The 18,654-nt window shown below is 39.3% G+C and overlaps 1 long non-coding RNA gene across 1 annotated transcript; it reads right to left on the bottom strand.

The window, feature by feature from the left end:
* Positions 1-15,708: 15,708 nt before the first annotated feature.
* Positions 15,709-17,509, bottom strand: LOC138718188 (uncharacterized). Its single transcript, XR_011337021.1, has 3 exons — positions 17,389-17,509; positions 16,702-16,872; positions 15,709-15,798 (listed from the first exon to the last, which is right to left on the bottom strand). It is a non-coding gene; the product is annotated as an uncharacterized lncRNA (long non-coding RNA).
* Positions 17,510-18,654: the final 1,145 nt, after the last annotated feature.

Raw genomic sequence — 18,654 nt, 5'->3', positions numbered from 1 at the left:
CATTGTGAATTTTACATATCTCTCTCATCTTTTGTTGCTGTGGTGCACGAGTCCACCTTGATTCAGGTTATACTGTTCTCTGTGGCCAGGAGGTGTAGCCAAAGACACTGAGTCACTTCTTCAGAAGGAGTGGCCTTTGAGGATGTGGTTTTAGCTTACTGGAAAAATTAAATCCTAAGGCCTACCTGTTAGTCACAAATTCTGTACTGAAATATAGGATGGGTTTGGGTTTTTGAGCCTGCAAAATCACCAGCAATAATTTATTGAAGGCAACAGTCCTGTATTTCTCCTTAAGCACTTCAGGAAAAAAAAAAAAAAAACACTAAATTATCTGCAGAGGTGAAATGAAAGATCATAGACTATCAATGATCCTCTATAGATGTTGTTAGAGAATCACATAGACACACCGACTGAAAAGCCAGATTGTTTTATCCTTATTGGTCAAGTTCTTAGTAACTGTTGAGATGATTAGTTTAATTATATTCTTGAACATGAAATCTCTCTATGCTAGTTCTTAGGTTAGCATGATTTTTTATTATTTACCTTGCTATGTTAAGAGATGGATTCTCAACAACAGCAAATCTACACTCCTTTTTTAAGAACAGGCCACCAGCATATATGGCAAGGAAAGGTTATTCATGTGCATGGCTGAAGACTGGCAGTTGGGAGAGCTGAACTGCAGCAATGATCACAATATACATTACACTCAGCATCTAAACTACTTCTCTTGTGTTCACAGCCCAGATTCTTGTTCCAAGATGCTCATCTCATGCAGCTGACATGTGGAAGATTCATCACAGATTCCTGTCAAGTCTAGAGCTGGACTTACCTGCGTAAGTGTTGTCCACTCCATTCCCAACCTCCTCTGGCCTGGGTGCTTCCTTTCCCTTTTCCAGACTCCATTATGGGACATGAGCACGTCATGAGAAGTTCCATTCCTCTACAGATCCACCTGGTAAGGAAGGCAGCAATTCCTAGTGCACCACCTGCACTGTGCTGGCTGAGGTAACAACCTCTTCCTCCTGTTTCCTCACTCTCTATATCAAGGGCTGCAATAGCTGGGGGGTGGGAGGCGGGTAGGGTCGGGGGGTGAGGGCGGAAAAAAAAACCAAAAAAAGAAAAAAGAAACAACAGCAAGACACAGATGCATTTTCTTGTCTGGAAGCACAGCATCTGATAAGGATGCACGTGATTTCAGGCTGTTGACAGCAAATTGGATGAATGCTGTTTTGCACAGATGTGCAACTAAGCAGTCACTGTATAATACTATGTTCCCCACCTTAGAAGGAAACATTTTTGAAAGAAGGAGCGCTATCCAATTCAGCATGATTCACAACCATCATTGAATTAAAGAGGATGGTTTGTGTTTCTGGCTAGTTATACTTGTGTGACTTGGTGGGGTGGAGGAAGAGGAGCTAAAGATGACTGCTTCATTAACTTTGTGAGAAATCTTTCAATTTTAGGATGAAGCCAATCTGTTTTAGCTGAAAATCAAATTTCAATAACACACAGGATGAAGCCTTGAAGTTGGCACAGAATGCAATACTTAGCGGGCTCAAAACTGATGTAATAATTGGTGACAGCTTCATTAGTTTTTTTCCCCAAAGTTTGGTCTTCCTTTTCAACTACTACCATTTGTTTGATACAGTTCAGTCACTACCAATGGAAGATGAATTTAAGTTCTGATCTAAAAATAAAATCTTCCATCATGTCCTTATTAATTCCCAAGCCGATTCCTTTCACTTATTTTTATTTTAATCTACCCCACCCCATCACCACTCCCTTCAGAACTGCCAGTTTACTAACTGAGCATTTACATTTTTTGATTCATAATACATCATCATAACAAAGTTATTCTTGGTGGTGGGTCTCTGCTGCCCTCATGACCTTTTTTTTTTTTTTTTAAATCAAAGCAATTCCTTGTGCCAAACTGAAAGGCTTGAACAGTAAATGCAGGCCCAAGGTTACAGGATGAAGCTGCTGCAGGTCCCTCAGAAAGCTCATATTCTTTATAAAGTTGTTGAACACTGAGTTGGCTGTGCCAAAACTTTCAGAACTTTAGAAGTAACTTAAGGGAGCAACTCCTCCCCAAATCTTTTAATTTATGCAAGGAAGGAAAAGAAGTATTCAACTCAAATAGGTTTCAGACATGGAACCAAAGGTGCCAAACGTCATGCTGAACCAACTTCTTCTTCTGACAATACTTAAGTCACGGCCAATTTTATATCAGATTTTCAAGAATACGTGCAAGGAAGATCCAACATCTATAATAAGGATTGTTATTTTACTTATCCAATCATAACTATCCAATTACACTTTATGTAAAAATATCACATATACTATATTCCTTCAAAAGTTTTCTACGTAAATTTCCTTCACAATGTAAGTTATGTATCTTCCAGCATTCTGGTGAAGGAAATAATTTCAATATTCACACTTTGATACTGAAAAAATTTATCAAAGTTAAACTTCAAGAAAAGGGGCTTTGCCTTTTATTGAATGACTTGAAAATGGTTCAGAATTATTAATTATATTAGTCCCATTCTACTAACAAATAGCACTGGCAGTCCCAATAAATCCAAATCAGCATGTTTAAAGAATTTTCAAAAAATCTAATATTCACCACTTATTTTTGGTTGAAAATGTCATCCTTAGACTCTGATTTCAAACCATAAACTTAAAGAAAAAGATTTTACCTGCAGCTGATAGACTTGGGTGAACCTAAAAAATGTCAAAAAATATAATGTTTCAGTGTAGCCAAGAATCTGTGGGAGTTATTAAACATGTGAGAATTTTAAGTAGGAGTAGCTAGAATCTAAGCATAATAAACAATATCACCGCACAAATATTAAAGCTTCCCATAAAAAGTTGTAGGGATTTTTGTTGGTATATTCTCAGTGATACCATTCATTCCCTAATTTTCCTGAAAATGATGATGCTGTTGTAATTCTTCCAAGGTTCAGTTCCTAGTTTTGTTGCCAGAGTTGCATGTAGGGATGAATATGAATGGTGCAGCAGTGGCACAGCCATGGTTAAATGATATGGAACAGTCACGTTCCTCCTTTTTTGGAGCAACCTATCTCTTGCTGGTTAAGCTGACACCTGGGGTATTTATCCTCTCCAAAGCCTTGTGAAAAAAATAGTAGATTTGTCTCTACTCCTGCAATGAGCTTTTCTGTCTCTGCTCTTTCCTGTGATTTACCTGATTTTTTCCTGATTCCCTTCCCTACTGAGTCCCAGGCCCTGCTCCTTCTATCCATTTGTGACCTCAGATGACAACTTTAGCTGCTCCATTAAGCTTGTCAGGCTCCTCAGGACATATAGAATCATAGAATAACCAGGTTGGAAGAGACCCACCGGATCATTGAGTCCAACCATTCCTATCAAACACTAAACCATGCCCCTTAGCACCTCGTCCACCCGTGCCTTAAACACCTCAAGGGAAGGTGACTCAACCACCTCCCTGGGCAGCCTGTTCCAGTGCCCAATGACCCTTTCTGTGAAGAATTTTTTCCTATCTTACCAATGCTTTCAAATGCAGGTCTCTAATACTGACAGACCCCACCAAAATGTGTGAGCAAGTGTTTCTGCAGGGATTGTCCTATAATCCTCCAGGTCTCACCCCTCAACTTCACTTTTTCCAGCAGGGAGCACTACCATAAACTTGACCTCTATTGGTTAGATTTTTTTCTCCTGTGTAGCCCATGGATCCACCTCTGCCTTTCCATTTGTATTACTAATTTGGGACTGCCTACCCTCTCCTCTTTGTCAACCTACATCCTTTCCTGTTGCTGAAATAGAGATTTCTCCTCTCTCCTCCTGTCACAGGGAAAAACTGTTCAGTGTGCATAGCTTAACCAAACTGGAATCAAAGCGCTTTATTGATTTGTTAATGGCATAATTAACTGCCAGTCAGTAGATCCATAAATTTATGACCAATATCAACAGTAAACCAGATAAAACATAATACTAAATGTTAATGAAATGCTAATAAACACACAAGCTTCTAAACTCCCTTCTGTGAGTAATCCCAGAAAGGCCTATTCCCCCCTACACACAGTTAAATACATATTTATGCATACGCACACACACATACAGCAGGGGGGGTGGCTTACAAGCTCTCTTCTCCCAGGAACCCATCTTTCTCTGCTTGCAGACACCTTCAGAGGGAGATGTGGGTGCTAGCAATTCATGAGTACCCATGCTGCTCCCTGCAATCCCCTAATGCATGCAATGATGAGGAAACACACATGGAGGGCACCCACAAAGTCCCTGAGTGTGAGTCTCTGGTTGTTGCATCTTACACCATGAGGCTCTTGGCTGGGTGCTGGCTACCCACAGCTCTAATGAGGAGGCTGCTCTTCTCTCCCGGACAGAGGTCAAGGTGCCCACAGGGTGAGTCCTTGCAGTGTTGAATTAGGTTGTGTTGATTGCTATTTCCCCTTGAATATCTCCACCCTCTTCTTGAAGTTCTCTCAAACAGAAGATTTCAATTTTTCTGTTATATGTCTTCTCAGGCAGACTATGTTTTAAAAGCCTCTTTGTGAATTCCAAGTTGCTTTTCAATCCAGATGATTAGATTGGGGCAAACATCCAAGCAGTTTTGGGTACTCCATGCAAATACACGCTGTGTATCACCAGTTCCCTATCTTAGGGGTGTTTTTACCCAGCCCATTTGCCAAAGTTGGGCCATATGAACACCCAGACACCAGGATTTTTATTACTATTATCAAAAGCTCTATTGAAACTTTCACACAGGTATGTAACTCATTTTGACTATTCCTTTACTGAGTACTTCTAATGCCTGACTCATGTTTAGGCTATCAGGCTATAGATGCCTCCTTAGCAGCAGAGAATTTAGCTTGTCTGATTTTTCCCCAACTCACAGCCTTGTATTTTGTACCATTCTCATTGTAAGCGTGGGAGCTGCAAGGAGAGTGGCAACAGCCAATTTGGATGGCTGCAAAAAGAGAAACAGGCTTCGATATATAACTCCGAAACTCAGTGCAAAGACCCAAATCCATCAAATCAGAAACTAGCTAGAAGAATTCAGTGCTTGTCAATATTTTTGTGATCTGTTACAAATGCAAATGTTAGCTGACTCATTTCAAACTGGTTTTGACAGTGCAAGTTTGGAGTTGTTTTTCTCTGAATGATGATGGAATATTTTGGAAGGAGTATTACCAGAAGCCTGATGTATTTTTCATAGGCTGAGAAATAAAAAAACTAGAGTAATTCAGAGACAGCTTGCTTTGGTTTTGGTAAATTTTATTTTGTTTGCACTTTCTATCCTCTCTCAGTTTGTCTTTATTACTTGCTTCAAACAACCAGTGATATAAAACCACTTGAAACCCATGTGATAGAAGTGGTTACATTTTATCTATGCCCTCCAATCAGTCCAGAAATTCATCTCTGTTCCATCCTCCTCTCTGTCCTGAGATGTTTTACCCTTCCTTGTCTGACATTTTTATCTGGGAAAAAATATAACCTTACATTCTAATCAGGCCAGAATTTTATCAGTAAATAAGGTATGCCTTTCAGAAATCAAAACTTGCTTGGTAAGCAGCAATTGATCCCTGGCTTTAATAATGGAAGATGTTCTGAACTGTTAATACTATTACCAGAAGATTATTTGTGAAGCTATTAAAAAAGGCCTAAAATTAGGTTCATCCAGGAAATATAATAGTAATTAGCTATATGATACTCACAGGGACTTGGTTGCAGAAATTCCTGCCTGAAATATTTGCACTATTTTTCTGTACCTTGCTGATTCACAATTTCATTTCACGTTCCAAAAGAAAGTTTATCTTCTGTCCTATATCTTATTTCCTCTACATGATGTCCTAAATTGTACTTGAAGCCTTGCTTAAGAATTATTCTAAATAAAGATATTTCATTTGTTTTGGCACTTTCTCTTCACAATTTTTCCAGTTGTCTTCATGCTTTCACCAATAATTTTAAAATACAACTAAAGAGAACTCCATCCTGCATTGTATATAGCAAAGAAAGATCATATTCTATCAGTTGAACATTCCCGCTGCTGGAGAGAAAGCGTGAATGATCCTGATTTCTTTCAGAATTTGGCTTCAACTGACCTAAAGAAATCAAAATGTGTTAACTGCCCCCATGTAAAATGCATGTGGAAGATGGTGCTAGTGGAAGAAAGAAACTATGTTTCTTTCTCTGGCCTATTGTGTGCTATCTTCACCTGCACATCCACTGAGAGCTCAGTAGCTCAGATTTAACCTACAGTCAATGTTTCTTTGTTGTATTGCACAACATCTCCTGCATGGATAGAACAAGATTTTTTTCCCCTATTAGTGTCATGTTCACAATTATAACTTCCTTTATACTGAAATTACAGTTTCTCTAGTTGTCTTTCAGCTGGTCTACCATGAGGGTACCCCATTGCAGTAGAGCAAACAGGCAACTCACTTCTTCAGCAAAACTTCACAGACCTGAAGGCCTCTGCACTGACAGCTTCTAGCTGTTGAAAAGGGATGTCGGAATTCTCAGCATCCTGAGAAGCAGCATTGGTTACCTGAACGTGATCAATAGGAGTCAAAGAAAAGGTGAAAAATAACAAGATGCAAAGCTGATCAGAATGTGTGAACCTAAGATTCAAGAGAAGTCCTTGCTTCAGAGTTTTAGTTTTTCATTTCTCACAGTACAGTTCCTAGGATCTTTCTCCCTCCTCAGCTTCAGCCCATACAAGGGACAAGTAAACATTACATTTCTCAGCAGTATATGCTGGCTCATTCATATATGGATTCGCATCAATGCCCACCACTACCTCTTACATATTCACAGGAAACCTACTGTTTTCTTCTGCTTATGCTCTCCATTTTCCCACTTAGACTCAGAAGGGCCTCTAAGGTAATCATATATCTCCCACACACAGTAGCTGATCTATTATCTGATTTCCTAATCTCTTTGAATGGGAAGATTTTACTCACCACCTATTCAGTGACATGTTCTGTGTTCCAATTCATGCAAACATTTGGATGGCAAAATATCTGGCAATGATCTTTCCAAATTCCACTCACAAGACATTCTCTGTTCACTTGATATGTTGAAATGAGGTGCTTTACACCATAAATATAATTTTTGTGCATTCTTTTTATGGTCTTCTTATTTCAGTGTAAAGAAAAACAGCTAAGAATAATAATTGAACAGAGAGCTGCAGAGTAACACAGATTAATATAAAATGATAAGAACTAAACAATTCAGCTTCTGTAATAGCAAATATGTCTCTCTATCCTATTAAAATTCTTTGAAAGAATTAATACAATGATAGATAAAAGCAAACTGATGGATACAATTAATTTGTTCTTTCCAAAGACTTTTAAAAAACAAATCTCCTAGAAGTGGCTCTTAAGATTATTCAGAAATCTTAGGTGCCTGAGGGTGCATCCACATCAGCATTTTAATTCAAATCGCCCTGATTTTCTGTGCTTTGGATTGCATTCTAGAGCTGCCTCGGAAGGCACAAATAGGTTTCCTTCCAGACTGAGCTAACCATAAGATCTAAAGCAGATCTGTCACAATTCAAATGCTACCCACTACTTAACCTCTAAACTTTGTAAGAAGAGATGTAGCTGAATGCAAACCACGAAAATGCATGAAGCATGTACATGAGGACTCCAACTGTTTTGGTCTATCAACTTGGTTCTCCAGAGCTGTTCTGCCAACTGATGCAGATCTAGCCTAGGGCTAATATTCACCAAGTGAACATTACTATACCAGCTTATCTATCATAAGCTAGGATGTCCCTTTAGGGTAGTAAAAAATTAACTTCACATGAATAATCATCTGCCTCTCCTGGTAAAATAAAGTCCCTCAAAGCAACTTACCATGCAGGGAGAACTGAAATGTGTGGTGGAGACTGCTGCAAGGAACCCGGTGGTGGGAAAAGACTAAGGCAGCTTGACACACCAGTGGAGTGAAAGGACTTAAAGTTAACAGGCAGTGGGGCAGATGGTGAGACTAGGAGGATTTGAAGGGAACCTGGAGGATAAGGGTCAAACTGAGATGGAGCAGTGGAGCTTTCTTCAGGTGTCTATGAAACAGGGATTAATGCTGTTTGTCTTCTGGCAAACTGTCACCCCTTTCTCAGCCACAGGGCAGAGCAGAGGAGGCAGGAATTTGCTGTTTACGCAGCACGCACTCCTCTTACAAACAACCCTTGTGCCCTTTGGCATAGACGAAGCTGTTGGCTCTGCTATTGCTGGCTACTGCCTACTCCGCCCGCATAGCAAGCTGGCCCTGTCTGTTTTGAATGATACTGCCCAAAGAACAAGGGTCTTCACCGGTGCACCAGCTTACAAGCTGCCTCGCCAGCTTCACTGACTGGGACAGTCTCCAATGGTGTCTGTTATGACTCCCCTATGTCTTCAGGAATATTCTCTACAGTCTATATTTAGAATCATAGAATCATTTAGGTTGGAAAAGAACTTTAAGATCATTGAGTTCAATGATAAATATTTCTAATATTACGACCAGGCCAATTGCAAATATCACAAAAGGCAAGTGTCCTGAGATATTTCACTGCAGTCAGATCATTCCTAGCAGCTAGTCTAAATGCTAAAGGCAGAGAAAAATGTATGTAAGATCAACAGAGTCACTAACTGACTCTGAGATGAGGCTCTTCTCAATTCTCAGATTGAGACACTCCACATGTGGTTCAATTATTATCCTTGCATTTTTTGGCATTGAAATCTAAATACTTAAAATATGTTTCTACTCTGCTGTTCGCAGCAAAGCAACATGTTCTTAAGACTACAGTCTTCTCTTAAACACTTCCCAGGTATTTTTTTGCTCTTTGGATGTCTCTTAAATGGGAACGTATCCAGACCAGAAATCTAAAAATGGAATTCCAGGTACTGTTTGTATTGGCGCTTTTCTGCAGCTCTCTCCTTCCTCTTTGCTACAGCTTCTCTGTGTGCAGCATTAAATTACAATGTCCTTTTTCTACTGACATATTGTATTGCAGTTACATGAGTTTGCTACCTACTTTTAGGCCTGTTTCAATACTCCCTCAGAGGTTAGTATTAATAATAACCGTCACTCTTTTCAATATTAATTCTCCAAGACAGACTTCATCAACTGCCTACATGCAAAAAGGTTCTTTAGATACCAGCATCATGACTTTGTGCTTACTCATAGAAAATATTTTACGTAAACTCAGTGCTTAGAAAGAGAAATAGCAGTTGAAACAGGGCTATAAAAACCTGTGCATTAAATTGTTTTGATGTGAACAACAAGAAGCTTGGCTGAATGGCCCATCTCAGTGTCTTCTGGACATTTTCTCCACTTTGAGGTATTGTGACATTGATTACTTTTTGTTTATTGAATATCTTGAAAAATCAAAGTCTGATTCCAGCAGTAGTGACTTCAGCAGGGTTGCTTCAGTGAAAACGAAGGCAGAACCTGCACATAGTATGTTGTGTTAGGTCACCACATATTCTTTTTGACTCGCTTCCTCTTCATTTTTAATGTCTCTTTGCTGCCTTTTTACTGAAAAAAGCCTAGCAAGACACTCTGCTTTCATCTGAAAAAGTAAACCTGGCTGATCTCCAAGATTACTCAGTTTAAGTTACCTGGAACATTGTTTTACACGGGAACCACATGTATTTACTGGTAGGAAACCCAGTAATTTTATTCTCCATAGGAATCTTTGGATGCAAATATTAGTGGTATAAGCATGGAGGGAAAAAGGGTTATTCTGAATGAGAAGCCTACTGTTCATGAAAGCAGTGTTTGATACTTCAGCTAAAATAATTCTTTACAGGGAAAAAGAAATGCAGAAGTACATTAAATAAGTAGTCAAATGAGTCTTTTAAAAAAAAAAAAAAAACAAAACAACAAACCAAACACATTGCTATCACTTTTACAAAACACCATGGGAGGGTGGATTTTGGTTTCATTCCCCAGCATGTTAAATCATAACTAGGCAGAGTGATTTCCTGATTTGTTTTTAATTGCCAGCATACACAGACTGTATTTTCAGCATGAGTTATTTTTATTTTAGATTAAAGAAAATGGGAACAATAACAAAGTCTTCATGAGAAAATACTTTTCTGTAACGTATCTTATTGACTGCATTACAAAATGGGAGCTGTCTTTTCAGAAAACCAGTCAAGAAAAGTCAAAACACTCAGAAAAGTAACTGCCTAAAGTCCCAGAATAAGAAAGGATCTAGGCACAAGTCTGACTTCAGTGAGACTTGTATGCATGCTTTATACAAAAACATACCTAAAAGTCTTCATGAATCAGGAGTTGGTTTTATATATACATACATATATAATAAATATTTGTTAATCCCTGTTCATTGTTATGGATTCATTAATAAAAGGATCATATGTAACATACACCTAACACGGTTCCCACTACAACTTTACATATATGTTTTATTCTGTATTTGCCCTGTGGCCGAAGGTAGATTGTCAGGAGGGGAATTGGCATTTGCTCATTCTCAGCTCTTAATCTGTATTAAAAAATTCACATTCTGCTGTAACATTTTCATTTACATCCCCTTCAGGCCAATAAAAATCATAATCATTTTCCTGCCTAGTAACTGCATGGCCATCAGCTTTAATTTCAGCTTAATTTTCCCTTCCTAAACATTTTTGTCTCATAACAGCTGGTCAATATATTTCTTCATTATGTCCTTTTTTTCCAAAAGCAGTTATGCCATGCTCCCAGTGATATACCTTCTTGACAACACCTTTGTCCTAATTGTTTCATCCCTTGTAATTTTATGCATACCTTACTGACAGATGCAGAATGACTGGGAGGTATATACCATAGATTCTATTTCATTTACTGTATTCATCCAAATCCTGTGCAAAGTAAATCATATCAATAATAAATCAAAAGTCCAGAAAGACTTTAGTTAAAGTTAGTGGGATGGTGGGCTCTGATACAGAGTTTCTATTTGCACACAAAATACTACTTCATTTTCTCCAAAGCTTTCTAAGCAGCAGGTCTAACCTGCATTAGTGAATGTGTATGAAATTATTTCAAAAGAATTGCAGACACACACAATTTCTACAGATAATACAGAACAACCAATAAACTCCATGAGTTTTTATATTCTGGCCACTCAACAAAGCTATGTGCTGCCTTGACCAGCTGGGACAAGCACCAAGTATAGCTAACTACATGACTGATTAATCATCTCTGCAAACTCCAGATGTGACTCTGTCTCAGTTATGTGTCCTGTGACGATGTGAAGGATTTGAGTTCCGTTCAATTTCTGCCACTTTACTACCCAGAGCAATTATTAAAGTTACAAACTGCATTCTCAGGAAGCAGCATATTTTCTGAAGCTGCTGTTTCAGAACTCGCTCTTTCAGAACCCTACTTATTCAAGTAATTCTGCACACTAACCCATGGCACTCTTTCAGTGCCTACTCTTCCATGATTTAAGAATATTCAGAGAGTTCTAGTTACAGACACAAGTCCTTTGGCATATCTAAAGAAATACCAGGCTACTGGCAGGTTCTTAAACCAGAAGAGTGTTTACAACAGACACGTGAACATTGGGTAGAATCTACTAAATAGTGCTGTTTGTCAGTGGACTAGACCTTTTTTCTTGCTCATGACAAATCAGTGATGATGTATAAATCAAGGCAAAGAAGAGAAATAAAATTTCCATAGAAGTGCTGAAAAAGTGTCCCATAGCCTAATCTGATGTGTCAAATACTCCCATTGCTCAAATCCCTGGCAGAGAAAGAAACTGTCTTTTATATTTAAGAAAAAGGTAGCAAAATTATACAGGCAAAAATTATACTACAAGTAGCGTTAGTAATTTTGGTTGAAATTCAGCAAAGCTTTTTAGAAAATACTTAAGTTGTCTGCTTTTGTAAACTGGAGTAATAATTAAGATGTCCTTAATCACCTCTTTCATTTAGTGAAGGAAAACATTTTTAAGACCAAATCAAATGGAGCTTGTACTTAGAATGCCAAAGCAAATTAAGAAATGGGATAAGGGAATGGTGAAAAATAGGGAAAGTGAAAATAGGGAACATAAAGTTTAAATATTTTTAGAAATACATGCTAATACATAATTATTGTTGATGTATGACAATATTTAAAAACAATACCTCCTCTTACCTGCTTCTCAGCTTAGCCATCCTTAGTGTAATTGGCTGGTTTTCTAAATGCACCTTCCCCAGGACAAATATTAAGGTAGAGGATGTGAAGAAGTGCATGAGTGGCTCTCAAGAGAGGCTCTCCATGAACACAGAGCAACACAGAATGAAACTTAGGGACATCTGTACCAGAAGCTGACAAAAGCAAACCATTTGTGGGAAGAAGACAGCACATACAAGGACAGACCTCATGAAAGTAAGGACAACAAGCATGGGGATCAAGAGGAAGTATTTGGTTCAGTTCAGTTCAGTTCAGGTGATTCTTGCAACCTGACTGCCACTGAACTGTCAGACTTCAGCCTGAAAGCTATGTCAGGTGTTTGCAGGCTTAATGAGTGTCCTATTTTCTTCCTCTTCTGTGTCAGTGACAACTTACACATATTCCTTTCTGATGTGTATAAAGAAGACATCAAGGAACAGTGTAAAAATCTCAGTGGTGGAGTTATTTTTTTTTTCTTGTGCCCGTGATAGATAGATGATGGCTGAAGTCTGTCACTCAAGTGTTCTGCAACCTCTTCCCTGCCTGGTTCCTGGAAGTTAGGTATCTGTACTCAAGGACAGATGCAATGTGGTGTAGTGGTGTTGCTTTGGGTTCTAACTGTTGGGAAAGAGCTGTGAAAGGCCTCCATGGGGTCTTCCACCCCTCACCTTGGAAGCTGCATTCAGGCTTAGGCCCTTAAATTTGGTTGTTGCTTGAGAGGTTTCTGTTTTATGCATGTTTGTGCCTGGATCCGAACATATTTTTCTCCTCAAAACAGAAGACAACTAAAACACTGACAACAGATCCTTCTACCTACTTTTATGATGAATCTTCAGGTGCGATAGCTAGGTTAAGGAGAATGCTCAGGCTTATGACTCATCTCCGCGTGAATGGAGAATTTTTTAACCTCTAGCTTGTGGTTAACCTGAATCCCTCTAAATGAAACTCAGAGCATTCCTGTCAGTGGACAAAAGTGTGGCAAGGCATAAGGCTAGACATCATACGTCTTGAAGTCTAGAGGAGAAAACAGACCATAAAACCAGGAACTTCAAAGGTTTGGTTTCTGACTGTACTTTACTTATGTTATCAAAAACATAAGCTCATGTATATATATTAGTAGGGTTCATTGATACGTTATTAGCTGTGTGGTAGACAGAAACATAGACACAATACCTGTTTGGGTAACAGCCCACTCAGAGCTGAGTAGTCACCTCCTAACCACTCAGATCTCCCATTTCTTTGATCCTTGAAAATATTTACCTTTCACTGAAAGTCAAACCCTCCTTCTAGTCAACTAAACTATCAGCTGCACAAACTTTTGAAAAATAGCTGCAAAAAGTTTTCTACCAAAAAAAGCACAAATTGATTTGTTTGGTAAGATCTATTCTCTATAAACTTGCTCTGATTCCCTGTTTATGGATCTGTTCCCTTCTGGAAATATAGAATGCACCTGCTTGCTTGGTTGTAAAGGGCTTCTGTGTGATGGATCACTCACATATATGCCTGTCCCACATACAAACTGCTTTGCAGAACTATATCAAAAATTGGCTTAACACTTTAGATCAGCAGCTGCAAGTTTCAGTCTCACTGGTTGTTTCTAGATGCTTCATACTTTCACCTGTGTCATTTTTGTTGATTGAAGGTAAATTTCTGAACTCCTATCCTTGATTTCTCTGGGCAGGTTTTCTCTTTGCACTTTGAAATATATTATTATGTCAGGATAGTTTTGTCCCCCGTTTACTTAATTTCCTCTAACAGGTGAGACAATTATGTCTCAAAACAGTAAAATGAGGGCGGTTGGTGCATTCTGAGCATAAATGCCTATGACCATTGAATGTTCTTAGGTCCAGGTGCCTAAAACCAAGACTGCATTAGCTAGATTAGCAAAAAAAAAAAAAAAAATAGAAACAAAACAAAAAAAATAAACAAAACAAAAAATCCCTGAATTGCCTGAGAGAGTGACTGAAAGCTTTCACGTTTTGCAGTGTATTTAAAGGGAAAGAAACAAATACAGAAGAGAACTGGTACAAGGTATGGTTATTTCTGGTGCCATTCACAAACGTTTAATTCTTGGGTGCTTTGGTGAACTGTATGCACTGCTGGCTTTGTTGTGTACAGAACACCTTCAAGGATCAAGATTAAATAGCACTGGGAGCAAAGCAGAGTATTTTCATTGGCAGATAACACATAGCATTAGGGTTTTTTTTTTTAAAAAAAGCAAGTAAACTGGAAGTTAGTCCATTTCCCAGGTTATAAAATAAAGTAATCTGCTGAGTTTCAGCTGCTTATAGCCAGCAATACCCCAAAACTTCAGCCTCGCCTACAACAGAATTCCCACTACCAATTTACACTTTGAATTTACTAATATAAATATAAAGCACTCCTGCAGTTCATCTGTTATGTATGCCATGCAGCTGTGCTGTCACTTTTGTCTGTGGCAGGGACTAGACGCCGCTACGAGCAGCACTGATCTCTTGCTCACGCAAGGCTGTATGACGTTAACTATTACTACCTGAGCAAGACATGTTTTCACCCCTATTTATCAGAGCATTATTCAGCCAGGAATTGAAGGTTTCAATATAAATGAATAATTTTAGCAGCAAGCAACGCAAAACTGAGGTGCCTTTCACCAGTCTCAAAATATCTTGTTTTCCTGGATCACGTCCATAGCCTGTACGCCTATGATAGCTGTAGCCTAGCTGAAGTGACTCAGTTGGAGTCAGGATGTAAAGTGAGGATTTTAATATAGATATTTATGCTGAATCTAAGATTATTTCACTTCCATATAGAATCATAGAATGGTTTGGGTTGGAAGGGACCTGAAAGATCATCCAGTTCCAACCTTCCTGACATGGGCAGGGACACTTTCCACCAGACAACACTGCTCAAGGACCCATCAAACGTGGTCCTAAACACCTCCAGGGATCCACAGCTTCCCTGGGCAACCTGTTCAACTGTATCACCACCCTCATTGTGAAGAATTCCTTCCTAATGTCTAATCTAAATCTTCCCCCTTCCAATTTAAAGCCATTCCCCCTCATCCTATCACTCCATGCCCTTGCAAAAGGTCTCTCCCCAGCCTTCCTGCAGCCTCTTCAGGCACTGAACTTTTGGCATTCTGGGTGCAGTTAGGTGCCATCACTGATGACTTCTTCAGCACTGTGTGCTCCAAGGGACCCCAAGGTAGCATAAATTTTAAAACTAGGGTCTGTCCCATGCATCAAGAGACTTTACTATGAAAAGATACTAGAAATAAACCAGCATGACTGGTGGAAAAATCCTGAACTTGGCAGAGGCCCCAACCCAGACAAGCAAACTGCTGATAGCATTGAGGCGGGCTGAGAGAGCCGCTGTTGGAAGCAGAGCTGCCTCTCTCCCAAGGTCAGCTATTTGAGGTACAACCAACAGGACAGGAGGACGCTCCCTGGCTGAGCCCCTGCCAGGCACCGCGGAGGAGCAACAGCTCCCATTTTGCAGCGACTGGAAGTGATGTACGAACTCATTATTCCTACCCAGGGCTTGCCAGTGGCCTCAGACAGGGCTGAACCCTCTCCGCTTTCAGGTTCCCTTCAATCCACAGGACTCCCATGCGCACTGTGTCTTCTTTTCCTCTGCAGAAATAGTGGGTTTAGATGAATTTTCACAAGCATAGTAGTTGTCAGGCTTCAAAGAAGATGAATAATACAGTTAAATAACTTGATGGTGTATCCTTTTTATTGCAGTAGAAATATTGCACTAAAACTCGTGGGTTTATTGCCCTCCTACAGACCGTACGCAGTGTTCCTTACTCCCATGTGGGGCATGCTTAGAAATCTTGCCAGTCCAGCATGTCCCATGAATAATTATACATTGGTTTGCCTGGCCTGTGACCTCAAATCACAAGGCCTTTCTAAATTACACCAATTGTTAGTGACTGGGGAAGCCCCTCTGTGATACTATTTGAATATATGCTCAAACCTAAATGTGAGTAATTCTTTATAGCAAGTACAATATTGCATTTCCAGGCAAGCAGGATAAGCAGAGTGTTAAAATATACTTGTTTCAAAGAACTCTGCTTTATCTTCTGAATAAATCATTTCAGCGAATAACAGCAGTAACAACCTATTCATTTTAGCATCAAAATAGCAAGAATGTATTTTAAAGCAACTATTTTTTCCTGACCCAGGAAATAGCCTGCTTACCTCCTTTTTTAAATACTATTTTTATAACTCCCGGTGGCCTGCATTCAGGATAGAGTTAATATTTTTCTCCATGACGCAGTAGACAGAACATGCTGAAACTTTATGAACCCAGAAGTGTATTCTCTATGATAAACAAAAACAAACTAAAAAAAAATCTCTAAGGACTCCATAACTCATGTGGCTTTTACCATCTGGCACACAGTCCTGGCACACTGTAAATCTTCGCAAGTGGAAACTCCTTTACAGACCCTAATACATAAAACCCATATGCCAAATGCTCTTAGAGGCTACCCTCTTAAGTTGTAGACATCACATTACAGCAGCATGAGATCTTCTGTAAAGAGAAAATTTTTATGATATTTCAGATAGTAAAAAAATCCATTACCTCGAAACCGTAGCAGCATGGATGCCGCTAGTGAGGGAGCTTTTAGAGATGGTGTCCTTCATTAGAAAGGTCACCGATCACACTCAACACAGACAGCTGGGACTTGAGCAAAGGCAAAACAGGAGAACAGGTTGAATGCTGAGAGCTTTAAAGATAATTCCGGGGTTATCTCTGGAAAAAATTAAAACAACTCACATCAAGACATTTAGTAATATAAGATAGCAAGGTTACATTTGATGAATACCAACCGTAATGACAAATATACTCTGTGTAAATCTGAGCTTCATGACTTTTGGCAAGGATATGAGCCAGCAGCTCAAAAGTCCTGGCATAGATCATCAACATGCCTGTAAGTTTCTGCAGGCATAAATACATCTGTTAAATAATTTCTTCTCAGTCTATAAAGTCATAAGTGTTGACCACTTCATCACCAAGCTCTGTTATAGGTCACTTCTGGCCTGCTCAGCATGAAGGGCCAAAAGCCCTGAGGGAGCTTTAGGCAGGTTCCCTGAAGTGTTATGTCTCTTTCCTAGCTTCTCAGAGGACACAGAAAAGCAGAAGGCCTTTAAAAAGGCAGATTACCCTGTATAAGGACTATCCTTATAGGTTACTACATTTTGATGCAAGAGGCATAAAAAGGGGTCTAACCCTATGAATAATACACGTGTTGTAATGTGTCCAGCTCACCTGCTCTGTAGAACCAACATCTTTTGGATCTGTTAAAATGAAGTTAATGAATATATGGGATAGCTGCATTCTCCTCAGTCCTCATTTGTGCTTTCTCTGAGGAATCATCAAAATTTCTTACCTGAACTGGGGAAGCAGAAGAACTGCATGAGGATAAACCCAAATTATTCCACAGTTTATTTTATTCACCAGGCAAGAGTTGCCCAAATGTTTATGTCACACAGCAGCTTTTTCTGATGGCATCGCTCAAGTCATACAAGGAGTGGCTGAGGAAAATGGGGTTGTTTAGCCTGGAGAAGAGGAGGCTGAAGGAAAACCTTATTGCTCCCTCCAACTACCTGAAAGGAGATTGTAGAGAGGAGGGAGCTGGCCTCTTCTCCCAAGTGACAGGGGACAGGACAAGGGGGAATGGCCTCAGGCTCCACCAGGGGAGGTTTAGGCTTGACATCAGGAAAAGATTTTTCATGGAAAAGGTCATTGGGCACTGGAACAGGCTGCCCAGGGAGGTGGTTGATTCACCGTCCCTGGAGGTGTTTAAGGCACGGGTGGACGAGGTGCTGAGGGGCATGATTTAGTGATTGATAGGAATGGTTGGACTCGATGATCCAGTGGGTCTTTTCCAACCTAGTGAGTCTGTGTTTCTGTGATTCATGCAGGAATATCCAGGTAAGCCTCTGCTGCTGCATCTGGCTTCCCCTAGAAAGTGGTGACTGAGCAAGGGGAATTCAGTTTTATTTTAACCTAATGCCTGTACACAGAAAGAAGGTGACACAACTTAAAGATGGTATTTAAGGTATAACAAGTAAAAATTAATCCAGTCTGGAAACCTAGCTTCTTCTCCATTCACACATCCACTTAAAATTTGCAATTAATTACATTTTTTCTCTTAGATAATTAGGTAACTCTAGCTCTCCTTTGTAAAAATCTAAATAGATATTGGAATTCCTACCATAATAACACAAGCATCAACTTCCACAGCTGTTCATGGCCATTTTCTGTCACTAATGTCTGTACCAAGGGAAGCAGAGGAAAGCATTTTTTCTTCGTGTGCTATCCAGTGACTTTTATCCCGAAGTGCATTCTCCATTGTTCACAACATTCAAGTACAGAACCTCTGCCAACATTTTAGTACTGTTGGGATACTTTTATTAAAAGGATAAAGATATTTTTAATTTGAAAAATGTTTGAAATTTTTATGGCCCCAAATTTAGTAGTAAAGCAAGAATAAAAGAATTTGATTTTGGTCATGGTATGTTATTTTTCATA

Source organism: Phaenicophaeus curvirostris, chromosome 2 (genome assembly GCF_032191515.1).
Source record: "Phaenicophaeus curvirostris isolate KB17595 chromosome 2, BPBGC_Pcur_1.0, whole genome shotgun sequence".
NCBI classification, from domain to species: domain Eukaryota; kingdom Metazoa; phylum Chordata; class Aves; order Cuculiformes; family Cuculidae; genus Phaenicophaeus; species Phaenicophaeus curvirostris.
This window is presented reverse-complemented; position numbering and strand designations above follow the sequence as displayed.